The sequence below is a fragment of the Gallus gallus genome, chromosome 4 (assembly GCF_016699485.2).
Source record: "Gallus gallus isolate bGalGal1 chromosome 4, bGalGal1.mat.broiler.GRCg7b, whole genome shotgun sequence".
NCBI classification, from domain to species: Eukaryota; Metazoa; Chordata; class Aves; order Galliformes; family Phasianidae; genus Gallus; species Gallus gallus.
Genome location: NC_052535.1, coordinates 45357846 through 45371675, shown reverse-complemented (window position 1 = coordinate 45371675; position 13830 = coordinate 45357846). Strand labels below are relative to the sequence as shown.

Here is a 13830-nt window from a genome sequence, read left to right as displayed (position 1 = left end):
GCAACAGCTCCACGTCCTTCCTGTGCTGGGGGCCCCAGACCTGGACGCAGTAGACCAGCTGAGTCCTCACAGGGACATAATAGAGGGGGTCAGTCACCTCCCTCTCCCTGCCGGCCATTCCTCTGTTGATACGGCCCAGCAGAGCGCACGCTGCTCACTCATGTCCAGCTTTTTGTCTGCCAGAACCCCCAAGTCCTTTCCTGCAGGGCTGCTCTCAAGGAGTATACTCCCAGGTATACTCGTACCTGGTATTGCCTTGATCCAAGTGCAGCACCTTTTATACTTGGCCTTACTGAACCTCATTAAGTTCTCACGCACCCACTTTTCAAGCCTGTCCAGGTCCCTTTGGGCAGCGTCCCTCCCATCTATTGTATCAACTGCACCGCTCAGCTTGGTGTCATCAGCAAACTTGCTGAGAGTGCACTTGATCCCATCATCTGTGTCATTGGTAAAGATGTTGAAGACCACCGGTCCCGAGATGGACCCTTGGAGTTCACCACTCGTGACCGGCCTCCACCCAGGCACAGAGCCATTGACTACAGCCCTCTGGCTGCAACCATCCGACCAATTCCTTATCCACCTAATAATCCACCCTTCAAATCTCTCCCGTTTAGAGATAAGGATATGGCGGGGGACTGTGTCAAAGGCCTTGCACAAGTCCAGGTAGACAACATCAGTTGCCGTCGGTTAATGTTTAACCTCTTTGGCAGCAGCAAAACTCATTCTCAGAACTGACAGAAGAAGAAGAAAAAAAAAAAAGGTTTGCTTTGTTTTTGTGCTTGTTGTGAAAACTGAAAAAAGCAAAAGCAGTTTGTGTGTGTGTGTGTGTGTGTGTGTGTGTGTGTGTGTGTGTGTGTGTGTGTGCCTCTTCCTTTTTTCCCCCCTTCCCTAAGCTGAATTGCGGGCATTATAGTTTCAAATAGTAACAGCTGTTAGGACTTGCATGTGTAGTGGTAAAGGGCTTTTTAGCCCTTTGAAGAGTTGTAGGCACCTGATAAGGAGCCACTTTCGGTATTCTCATGCTTCTGAAGTCTATGAGATTGTACTTTAAAAAGCAACAGAGCTAATCTGTCTTTGCCAGGGTGGTTCAGAGGCTCAGCACCAGCCTGCAGCTCTTTCCCAAGGATCCTCTCTCCCTGCAAGGCTGTGTTGCAGGCAGGGATTGTGCTGGCAGATGGGAAGCCCTCTGATGTGATGCAGCTCTCCCCATCCCCGTACCCTCGGCAGCACACGCTGTTCTAGGAAGCGTTGTTCCCCCGGTGCCAGTAAGCCCGTGGCCGTGCTGTCCCAGCTGGCAGTCGGGAACATGTTACTTCATGCCTGCACCAGAGCCACGTGTGATGGGCAGGGAGCGGGCCCACGGGGCGAAGGGCAGCCTGGAGACTCATCCATCTCAACGCCGTGGTTTCTGTGGATGAGGAAACAGAGGTGCCCGGTGTGTAAAAATCCCTGGGCGTGCAGTCAGAGAAAGCAGCTTTTTGCCTCGGCTTGCCCGGTCTGACATAAGGAATGCTCTCACTTCTCCGTTCCTGCTGGGTGTCCTTTGGCAAACGTACTGCGTGCAGCCGCTGTTCCTTGTTGTGAAACATCACGTTGCGTTGTCAGCGGCGTGTGAGTGAATTGATGGCACTTGGTTGGGAGACTTGTCGGGGCCATTTCCAATTCCAAAAGCATGTGAAATCTATGTGAGGTCATTTAGTGTTGTTCTCGCTTTAATCTGTGAGTGCGTTACGCACGTGGATCTCTGAAAGCACCCGTTCTCCATTTGTTGAAATGCTGCGTGTCAGTGAGATGTTACACGTGGCGTTTTTGATTTCAAAGACCATCTTCTATAACTTACTGCAGACAGCACACAGGGATCTCTTAGTGCTGAGGGAATGCGATCGCTACACCGAGGTTTTACAGCACCGTTTATCAGTTCATCTGCTTGCAAACCCCCATCCATTTTACATGGGCTGAATTCAGCAGGCTGATACTAGGTATGCTTTACCTGACTAAGCCTGTGAACCTCCTAGGAGTAAATGCCTGGCTCTGTAGGATAACAAAGGCTACGCACTCGTGTAGAGACTAATACAATTCCATTGAACTGCTCGGATCCTGGAGGAAAAGAAAAACAGGCAGATCTGTGTCCTGTTCTGAGAGCAGCTGGGCTCCTTTTCTCCTTACAGAGACACCGTAATGTTGAGATGTGGTCTTCAGAGAGTTTTCTTTTTCCATGCCGTTCTGCATGAAAATCAGTTGACTCATACACCGAGGCATTAAAAATAACAGACCAAAAGGCTTCCTAAACTGGCTGACATGGAAAAATTCAGCAAGTTGGATGATACTTTAGGTCCATTAGTGATGTTGTGCACAATATTCCATATATTTGGTATAAAACAATGGCACCAGCACCCCCGGCCTTCTCCATTAAGGCATATACATAAAGGAATAGCTCCGTGTTCTTCCAGTGTGAGGAGTTTTCAGTGTCATCGAGCTATCACAGTGCAAATGGTGTGATGTTGGAAGGGGCCTGCTGAAATTCTTCCCTGTTGGGAAAAGGCAGAGTTTGTGAGTTGGGTGGTGCAGTGTAATTAAGTACTGGCAAGTAAGAAAGCTGAAATAAAGCTAACGATGCCGTAGGAAGATGTGCCATCTAGTTGTAACATGCTTTTTGTAGGTAGCTGATGAAAACAGTCTGTTCAATGGGGAAAACAAAAGCTTTACGTTCTAGTCTTTCTTTGCAGGGTGCAGGAGTTTGTATTGAGCAATGCTGTAGCCAAATAAGGAACCACTGATAACAACTGCTGAAGGAAGAGTTACCCGATAGATGAATTCATCTGATAAAACAAACATCTCCGAGCACAGAGATGTCCTTAAGGTTGGATTGTGAATAGCCCTCTGCAGGCTGCAGCTTCTTGTGCAAAAGGAAAGCATGCTAGGAACCTGGGGTTTTGCAGTTCGGAGACATCCTGGGTGCGAGGCAGCACGGCCTATTTGGAGGAAGAATTTAACTTAGGAAAGTTTTTCCCTCTGAGTTGCCCTTAGATTTTGTGTTAGGTTTTTGGAGGGCCAGCGCAGACAGCCCAAACCCCACCTCTTCATGAATTTTCAGTAAGTAAAAACAGTTTGCCATTGCCACACCTTCTGCTGGTTGCAACCAAACCCACCTCAGGCAGGTTTTGGTGCTAGTAGCAATTGATTAAAATCTGTTTCCACGTGCTGCTCTGTTAAAACAAACCAAACCAAACCTATCCTGTAATGCTCGTAAAGCCAGACACAATCTGGATTGATTCTTACATCTAACGAGCATTCAGGCCTTTTGTGGACTGAATCTTAGGTCGTTTTGGGGGTCAAATGCTGTTGCTTTGGTGCTCACCCTAAGACTGCTGTTAATTTTTTCCCACTTGGTGGTTAGGGGATTTGGTTGTGGGGCAGATGGGGAAGGAGACAACTTCTGAGCAGGGGAGACGTTAGGGAAAACTATGTCTTTATGGTCCTATTCCCTTGTATGTAGATTTAATATCAAAGTAATGGTTTCCCTTTCTTTAATATCTTCCTTTGAAAATGTGCTGTTCTCCACTCTCTGATTAAGGAAACGTACAGATGGAAGCTGTGTTTACTGGAGTAGAACAACTTTCAGGACCGTTTATGTGCAGCAGTCTGTGTACGCTCATTCCCAGCCAATCTGTCCTCTCCATGTGTTGTGAGGCAATGGACTGCTTTTGACACCAAGAGGAGAAATTCAGATCAGAACCTGTCCTTTTCATTTCCTTGTAGCTCTTGCCAGCAGTAAGCTGCTTTGGGGCAGGAGGTTTGGGAGGCTCTGGCACTGGGCATAATGCTAGGCAGACATGGGCAGAAGGTGAGGAGGAATCTGGCAGCGTGCACAAAAGGATTTAAAAGCCATAGAGAGACTGGAGCTGGGGCTCGCTGCAGGGCATCTGCTGGGAGAGCCTAAGGGCAGCTCCTGCTCCACGTGCAGGCAATTCATGGGCCTTGCTGGGGTGAGGGATCCCAGGGGCAGCAGTGCTGCTTTGCCCTGCAGCACCTTGGCACAGTTTTCCAGCCTTGGTTGCAAGATGGCCTGAAACCACTTCAGTTTATTGTCTGGCCTGATGTGGCTTCCTTCCTTCTGGAAAAGATCACAGTCCCTTAGGGGGCTGTGACCCAGGGAAGAAACCCTCCTGTCCTGCACATGGGTGTCTCCAATGGCTCCCCAGCTTTGTGAGCCTGACTCGGATCCTCTCCACAAGCGTTGCCTATCTCTTGCTGGGCTACTCCTCACACTCCTGTGGCTCCATTGCCATCACCCTGAGTTGTTTTAAAGGAAACATGAAACCAAGTAGAAACACAAAACCTCGCGGAGTGGTCTCTTAATTGCAGTGCTGTCAGTGGCCGTCTGCCCTGTGAACACTGTGCTTGCAGGGTGACAGTGAGGGGAGAGAGGAGTATGAAATGAAATACACTGAGTGGTAAATTGCTGCCAACCTGAGCATCAGGCTAAGCGTGGCAAATAAACAGGCAATATCAGCGCTTTTGGAGGTAGAAATTGCCTCATTTGGTGCAGTCACTGTGTGAGACACTTAAATTCTACCAGGATAAAGGCACAAAGAGTGATTAATGAATAGTGGCAAGATACCCATGCGTGAGCTGTCCTGAGGCAACCCAGAAAAAGTATTAATCAACACATTTCCCAGTTGCTGGCAGCTAACTCCTGGTATGCAGCACTTTGCCTTTTCAGCTGGAAAATGCATTGTCCCTTGGCCTCACTGTACAAATCATGCCTTGCGCTGCTATATGGGCTGCGAAAACCAGCTCGTGGAGGGGCTGTGTTTAAAGGCACATTGACTTAGAGTGCCTTGGTGTTGCTGTAAAACAGGCTGAGTATCGACCTGGCAGCGCGTTTGGTTGTACAGCTGCGTGCTCTCCGAAGCAGGGCGGGCTTATCAGTCAGTATGTGCTCTGGGCAGCAGGTAAATATTTTGGAGGCAGCCTTGCTGGTTCCCACCGGTGCTCCCCTTTCCCAGCTTCCCTGTGCAAGCACACACGGCTCCTCCTGCAGCAAACGTTCTGCACACCAGTAGGGCTGAGCTCTGGTTCCAATCTGACTTGCAGTGCCAGGGGAAACACACCGTTTGCAACCAGTGGTTTGCATGATAGGAGGAAAGTGGTCTTTTTTTAATCGATGGACTTCAAAGTTGTTCAACAGATCTGTTCAGAATTGAAGGGAGAAGGGTATCTGTGGCTTCTTTGTAGTTGCTAATAGCACTACTAGGCATGCTTCGGTACCTGCCTAATGCAGCCTGTCATGGGTTATTGCTGTGCGTGGCTTGAATGCCTTCCAAGCCTTGGGAGTGACAATGAGCCGCTTTGTTACTCAGACAGCAGAGCGCGGTCCAAGTGCAGTGTGAAACTCCAGCACGGAGAAGTGCCCAGATAGGCAGTGTGCGTGCCTCGGTGCAATCAAAACACGGGCTGAAAACCATGGGAAAGTGAGCAGATGTTTCTGTGCGGAGATGGAAAACTTTGGACATAGTTGGGGAATCATTATAACCTGGCAGAGGCTGCGGGAAAGAGTTTTGAAATGGGCTTTTGAGCGTATAAGCGGACTACTTCTGCAAACACTGCTAATCTCCTTCTGTTCCTGCTTAGTCCTTGCAGTGCAGATAAGACTTGTTCAACCTGTTACGTGGTACCTGCTGTTATGTAAGTGGAAAGCTCAGAAGAGCAGGGAAGTCTTTTCGTTTGCTGCACAATTTGCTGCTGGTTGCAGTGAAAGCATGAAATAATTTTGCCTTCACTAATTGCTCTTTTTTCCTAATTCATAGAATCATAGACTGGCCTGGGCTGAAGAGGACCACAGTGATCATCTCGTTTCAACCCCCTGCTATGTGCAGGGTTGCCAACCACCAGACCAGGCTGCCCAGAGCCACATCCAGCCTGGCCTTGAATGCCTCCAGGGATGGGGCATCCACAACCTCCTTGGGCAACCTGTTCCAGTGCATCACCACCCTCTGTGTGAAAAACTTCCTCCTAATATCTAACCTAACCCTCCCATCTTAGCTTTTAAAACGATTCCCCTTTGTCCTATCAATTCTCAGGATAATTGCAGCACCGTGCTGCTTCTGTACCAACGGATGTCATCAATTGCATGGGATGGATTTGACACACGCAGAGCACGCGTCACAAAACATTAACAGGTTGGAGGGGTGCGAAAAGGCAGGAGGCAGAATTACACATAGCCATACTTGTGAGATGCTTTGCAGCGCTCGCTTTTGTAGGTTTCAGAGCAAGTCAAAGCACTGAGAGCATGGAACCTTCAGCTTGTTCTCCTGACAGCTTTACATCTGTGCTCATGAAAGGACCAAGTGCTATGGCCGATGTAGCAAAGCCATGCTCACACAGCTGGATGTGCAGGAGTCTTAGATGTATGGTAAAGAGTACCATTCAGAGGAGATGTGAAACACAGACACACAAAGGAGCTGCTCAGTAAATGCTGCAGAGTCCTATAGATCTTGTTGGAGGCAGGGGAGCTTTAGGTTAGATATTAGAACAAGTTTTTTCACACAGAGGGTGGTGACACACTGGAACAGGTTGCTCAAGGAGGCTGTGGATGCCCCATCCCTGGATGCATTCAGGACCAGGCTGGATGTGGCTCTGGGCAGCCTGGTCTGGTAGTTGGCAACCCTGCACATAGCAGGGGGGTTGAAACTGGATGATCTTTGAGGTCCTTTTCAACCCAGGCCATTCTATGATTCTTTGGTGCTGTGGGGAGCAGCAATGCAATATTTTAATAGCATTTAAGGAGCTGGTTGATAAAATTGGTGAGCAAAAAAAGCACATCTGCTTGAAGAATCTTAGCATAGCCTTAAAGCCAAAAATGCATTGCATTCGACTTCTTGCACCTGCAATGAGCATTTCTGTGTGCTAGAAGAACTGATGTAGAACCAAGGAGTGTAAGATGTAAATCCTTGCTTTGCCTTGCAAAGTGGTTTCAGGTGGATAATGAAACATTTTCTGACATGTAACAGTTGATAGCGTCTGGATTTTTTTTCCCCTGTAACCTACTTTTTTCTTAAGATCTTTTTACTACTTGTGATTTCTATGGGGCCCTGGGGAAACAGTGAGTTCCCCAGACTGTGGGGCTTTCCTTTATGATTACTTTGGTGCGAGGTCAGGCTTAAAATGTTCAGCCCTGTGGCCTGAAGAGGAGGTAGTTCTAAGCAGCCATGACTTCATTTCTTACAGTCATGTAAGACAAAATCGTGTGTGAAACAAAATCTTGTAATCGTGTGGACAAAGGGATGAAATAGGTCTGGGAAATTGTTACTTAAAAGGGAAGAAAATGGTTTTCTTGATCCCCACAGTTTAGCTCTTTCTCAACCAGTACTACTTTGCTGCAGCTTTTCCCACGTGCTCTCAGGTCTCCAAGATTTACTTGTGCAAGACACTCTAATGCAACCTGTTGAAGGGAAACAGAAACCTGATTTCACTGTTTGGTTCCTCTTTTGGTAGCTTGCTGCTGCAGATAGATGGTTCTGTTGCTGCCCATAAGCACGTTACCAATGAATTGATTGGCCTGAGCCACAACAAAAGCTACTTGGAGCAATATTTCAATGCAAATTTGGCACGGAGATAATAGCACAGAGGATTTATGTTAGCTGCCCTAGCACATTCAGGCCGTGGGTAGCTCATTGAAGTGGCTTAGTTGGAAGGCTGGTTACTTGTTTGGAAGGCCATGTGCTGTGACTGCAGCCCTTCTGCAACCCGAGGTGCCTGCGGTACCCCTGGTTAGTTAAGCACACACTTTCTCTAGCGAGATTTGATCCTGGGCCTCTTCCTTTTAAACTTACTTTGCACTGGGGCTGTGTGGTAATATTTAGACAAGGAGGAGCCGGGTTGGCCCCCATCAGCCCAGGAGAGTGTCTGCGGATAGCATCAAAGTGTGCTTTCCAATTGTCTTCCTCCTTATCTAGGGAAATCATAATGGTCGCTAGAGATAATTTCTCCCTTGCCCATCTCAACGTCTGGCATTCAAAAGTCACCAGAGAAAAAAAAATGGAGAAAGTCTGGATTTATTTAGAATCGTAGAATCACAGAATCGCTAAGGTTGGAAAAGACCCACAGGATCACCCAGTCCAACCATTCTCCCATCACCAATGGTTCTCATTAAACCATGTCCCTCAACACAACATCTGAACGTTCTTCGAACACCTCCAGGCTCGGTGACTCCACCACCTCTCTGGGCAGCCCATTCCAGTGCCTGACCACCCTTTCAGAGAAGTAGTATTTCCTAACATCCAGCCTGAACCTTCCCTGGTGCAGCTTGAAGCCATTCCCTCTAGTCCTATCGCTAGTCACACAGGAGAAGAGGCCGATTTCTCCCTGTCTTCCTTCCTTCTTCTTTCCTCATGTCACACTTGCATTAATTAAGAAGTAAGTGTGTGGCACTTGCTGAGCGTTTCAGAGCAATCTGTTGTTTCCTGCACACTCTTCGGTAGACGTCTGGACTCGGAGCTGCAAATGTTTGATCAGAAGCGGCCCTTGCTGGACACCGTATTAAATGCCGCAGGAAGGAAGATCCTTGTCACTGGAGCGACTAGAGGCACGGGCTCCTCTGGCCTGCTTGCATTTTCCTCTCCTTCCCTCACCTACCCAGGAAGGCAGAAGCGCCTGCGGGGCTGGAAGGCGGTCGGACCGCATGCTTGGCTTGGGGAAGTCCTGAGCCCGGCGAGTTAGGCTGCTGTATGCAGAGCGCTGTCTGTAAGAGACAAAGTGGGCAGGATTTATCATCGCTGCTACCCAATGATTTACATTTTTCACATTTCCTCCTTTGCCTGCGCATCCAGATCAAACGCGGCCTTAAATCTATCATAGTTCCGACGCCTGGCTGCTCTCCTTGTAATTACTCTTCACACATGCACACCTTCCTAGAAGCCCTCCTGGTGTTTTTGCATTTAGATGGAGAATGACGACTTCAGTGTTCCCTGCATAACTTCTAGCTAACGCCTTTCTTGGCTGCATTCTGTTAAGCTGGGAGCACTGAGGCTCTTAGGAGGCAGCAGCTTGGTTAAGTGCTTGTGGATGTGCGGATGGGCTGCGAGGCCTCCATCTTTTGCTCAGCAGTCCGATGCTGCCAGGGTTGATGGTTGATGGTGCTGATGCAGAAAACAATTGACTAACTGTGCCATCTGTTGCGCTGCTGCCACGTGTTTTATCGTTGGTTTCTGCTCAGACTGTGTATGTGCTGCGAAACTGTGTTTGACGATGTGAAAAGGAGCTTAGCAATATCCAGCAAGTCCCAACGTGACGGCGTTACCATGAAGGAAAGGAAGGAGAGGTAGGGATGAGGCACGTTGCACGCTGTTCAGTGTGAATGCAACGTCTGTCTTTGATCTGCGTGTCTCCACCTCGTGGGGCGAGCTGCCTGGGCTGTGCGTGGCAGCGTTTCTTTCCAAGTCAAACAAGACCGTGTCCCTTGCTCTTGGGAAATGTTGATCGGCAGCTTCTCATCACAGAAGAGAGGCTGCCTTAATGACAAAATGACTTGAATAAATTAATGTTTTCCTGCAGTTGTCCTAAAAGGAAATGTTCCCTCTTAATGTTTGGGAGGAAGAGGTTCTGTGCGTTCGGAGGGAAGCAAGCGTCGTTTGTGTTTGCTTTTAGCCTTTCCCCACCCCCTTCCCTGCTGCTGGAGTCATTCGTTTTGGGGCCAGTAGCAGATCTGATTACAATTAAAGCAAATACACGTTTTTGTTTTGTTTTCATACAGAGAGCACCCAGGACAGGAGGAGAGGCAGCTCTCTGTCCACAGCAGGCTATTTTCTGAGATCAGTGTCACGGGCCATGTAGTCACACGCCAGTATTTGAACCTCCATTAAAGACAGCGCTGGCTCTGAGAACAGCTTGGGAGCACGCTGGCATCTTCATGGCTTGTGTTACAGGCCACGATTCTGCTGTCAGACGGAGGCCTCTGTGCCCTGCTGTATGGGGCAGCACTCAGCCCAGGAGCATTTGGCCATCTCTGCCTGGAACAAAGCACGATTTAGGGGGGTTGGGTTGTTGTTTTTTCTCTTTGTTTTGTTTTCTTTGGTGAGGAGGGGAGATCTGTGCGCATGCTTGCTTGCTGTGGAGCTCAAAACTCCAAAGGCAAATCGACCCACCAGCTGTTGGAAAGCAAGGATGGGGTTGGAGGAGGTTTCTTGACAGGCACACAGAGCTGCAGAGGTGATGGATGGCTGTCAGCTGGGAGTCACCGCTGTGACATGGGGAAATGGAGCAGGACTGACACTGTGCTCTGAGCCCTGACTTGCAAGCCCTATGCCTACCTACTAGCCCTGCAGCAGTGCACATCCCTCTGCTTTCAGAGTCAGGGAGCAGGCATCGTGGTGAATCACTGCATCCTTCCCTCCTGCGTCCCTCCTCCTCTCCACAGCTTTGTAAAAGGAATTTATTGCTGGGAAGCGAGCTGGGGGTCAAAGAGGGTTCAGGGAAAGAAAAGGTCTTAAGAGGGCTCACTGCTGCTGCACTCGGTGTTGGGGTGCAGATAGGGAAGAGTTGTGTTTTGGTAAATACCACGGCCGCAAGAGATGCAAGTTACAAGTGTGTTGGGTTTTCCTTTTGCTTGAATGTGATCATGAGCTCTGAGGAAAACAGTTTGATTGCTCTGCATCTGGATGCTTGCCAGCCCAGAAATAGAAGGATATCCATAATCCGCTGGGGACGCAGCGCAGGGTTTGGGTAGAAAACATTCTGTAAGGTCGTGCTATGTGGCTTGGGTTTTGTTGTAATTGGTGCTGTTAAACTGCTTGTGAGTGTTCTGCTTCTCCTGCTCTGAGCCAAGAACTTGTGAGATACTTATGACAGGGCATGATGTAAAGGACAAACTGTGCCGTCTTCCTGGGAGGACAAACAGAAGAAGCCCTCAGCGCTTTACCTGATGTTCTCAGTATCTCACACCAATGTTTCTCTGCATCCTTTCCCATCAGTTTCTGCTCCCGTATGTACGTGTACACACATTCTATTTTATCTTAATAGATGTAGTGTTATTGCTGGGAGAGCTTGTGGTAAAGAGGATGAAATACACCCGTGGTACAAGAAGTGCTGTGCTGCTAGTGCTTTCATTTGCAATTAATGCTCAGGAACTCAAACTCAAAACAGTTGACTTTTTCAGGTTTGTTGCTTTTGTTTTCCTCCTTTTTTTTGTTGGCAGAGCACTGAAGCTGAGCCTTATGCAGCATCCAAGTGGAGGATGCTTTGCTTGCATGTACCCAAGGTCGGTTCTGTTTCGCATAGCTGAAGAATGCTTGCCCGTTGCCTGACATGAAGTCCCTTGAAGCCGATAATATTTTTGCCTTTTTCAGTGGGTTTGGCTCAGCTTCCTCTGCAATTTGGAACAGAATTTGGTCAGAATTTCCACTTGTTTGCTCTGCAGCAGAGCCCAGCTGTGAAGTGATTCAGAATCTCAGTGATCTGCCAGCCAGGGAAATACATCCGCGCTGGTGCCGGTGTTCAGGGATTATCACTCTCTTCACTCTTGATTTGCTGTTGATAGTGGTGTGATCTTTTGTTCTTTCTATCTCAGGTTTTCAAGTACTGCTGCAGGTACCTCGTCGAACAATAAAACAGATGCTAAAGAGATGTTTTGTGCTCTAGTAGTGACTTTAGAGGCTTTTAAAGGTAACTGAGGTTGAGGTCGGGAGTGGGTCTGTTGGGAGGAGAGGAATTACTCTTTTAGTCATGAAAACACTCCCCAAGAGGCATTCGTTGGACTTTGTAGCTTTTCCGTCTTCCTGCCCAGCCAAAAGAGGTGAGCAATCTCTCACCTGGGGAGGTGAAACAAGATGTAGCATCTGCTGCTGCTTTTGTCCTTTTGTGTTGTTTAGATGCGTGTTTTAAACAGCTCTTTCTCAGGGCAGTGCTGCGCCAGCTCAAAGCCGGTCAGCAGGAGGCCTGGATCTGAGGTGCAGTGAAGTGTATCAGCAAAACGTGCTTGGGGAAAGCTAGTACAGTATCTGTGTATCCTCTAGCCCAGCCAGCACTGTCAGAAGTTCAGTAAGTACTGGGAGAAAACAAACAAAACCAAGCACGTGTATGACGGAGTGCTTGATATTTACTTGTGGACTAAGACAGAAATAGCCACAGGGCAAGCTGAATCAAAATGCCTATCAGGAGACATGAAGAGAAGGAAGGAGCTTAGCTCTGTGTAATGCTGTCACATTGCAAAAAGCAGATAACCTTTATGTTTGCTAATTTCCTCGATGTGCTGCCTGTGCAATGATGAAAACGATGGCTGAGAGCTGCCAGAGGAAAGTTTGGCTGGGAGAACGGCTGGTGCTAAAGGAGGTGGTGAAGAAACCTGGTTTAGAAAGTCCATTGCAGCCTGAGATGGGATTACGTCCAAAAGGTGCCTCTGCTGCTTTCCCTGGGAGGTGTGTGTGTGATGAAACAGAACTATGTGGCACGTGGCCAGAATGAGCAAATGTGCACCGTGTGCAACTGCTTCCAGGTCTGATTGTGGCAGCAAATCTCTGCTTGGATCACCAGGAGGAGGAGTTCATTGTAATGGTATTTCTTGCTGCTGGTGTGGCTGGGATGGGGAGGGCCTTGGGGAACTGCAGGAAGCCAGCTCTGCATGCATCTTCCTGTTGGATCTTTGTCACGGAGCTGAGCACTGTCGGTAGGCTTGAGTGCATGGTCCTGGCTTGCATGGGCAAAAGTTAGGGCAGTGAAGGTGCTGGTGAGTCCAAAGAGAGCTTTTCGTGCAGGACTGCCGTGCAACCCGCAGGGGAAGCCAGCAAATGTGGGGTGAGGTGTCCGACCTCCCCATTGCATTGCCTTCTGCAACTACATGGGAAGTGAGCTGGGGGGAAAGAGGAGCTGCTCCAGGCCAAGTCCTGCTCATCTAACAAATGTGCTCTACAGTTGGTGTCCGTGTCCTGAAATGTGGCTGTAATCTCATGATGTGTACGGGGAGAGGTTTCACAGGTCCACTTTGTGCTAGCAAACAATGTCTTAGCTATTAGATCATCTTCTGGGGCTTTTCCATGTTTGCTCCAAAGGGAATTTCTGTAAGTTTATATGAAGAATATTTACAGAATCCTTTTCTACTTCCTGGAATGCTTGGAAGGTGATGTTTCATTCAGTAAAAATTTTCCAGATAGCTCAGACTGAAACATTTAGATAATGCTGTCAACACAAAATGCATTCATTTAAGAAATCACACGCACAGTTTCGAGCAGTGGATGTAGCCACAATTTCTTCCAGCTCCCCTTATCAGTCTTCCTAATTTGTTGTCTTCTGCAGTTGTGTTGCACATCTGCCAGCACTCACAAGGAAACTGTGCAGCAAACTAATGATACGTGGGATATTTTTTATTTGCTGGATGCCATCAGATGCACAGAGGAAATGTTAGTCTTGCATATTGTTGTATGTTTACCAAACCAGTGATGTGATTCCTTTTTATTTTTTAACTTGCATTGTTTTCAAAAGTGAGGTACACAGTGCTTACTGGAAGCTTCTGGTTTTGCTGTGTTTGGAAGCAATCCAGCACTAAGCAAAGTTGGAAACTATTTTAAATGCGCATAGTTTAACCCCTGAATATGTTTATCTGTCTCGGTAGAATAAGTACCTCCTTGCTGCAGTTCCATTTATGGAAATTTCCCACTCGGCAGCATCATTTCCAGAGCTCTCTTGGAGTCAGGAAAACCACACTGCAGCAGTCAGCCCTGTTCTCTGGGGACAACTGAATTTTGAGTAGTTGACAGTGTGTGATGGCTGAGGAGGCATCACCGTGGGTAAGATGTGATGATTCCCTGCCAGACTGGGACACATCAGAAGTCAAACTAA

At 48.1% G+C, this 13830-nt stretch overlaps 1 protein-coding gene across 1 annotated transcript in view; it reads left to right on the top strand.

Annotated features, from left to right (window-relative positions):
- Nucleotides 1-13830, top strand: part of AFF1 (AF4/FMR2 family member 1) — a 52618-nt gene that overhangs the window by 3202 nt on the left and 35586 nt on the right.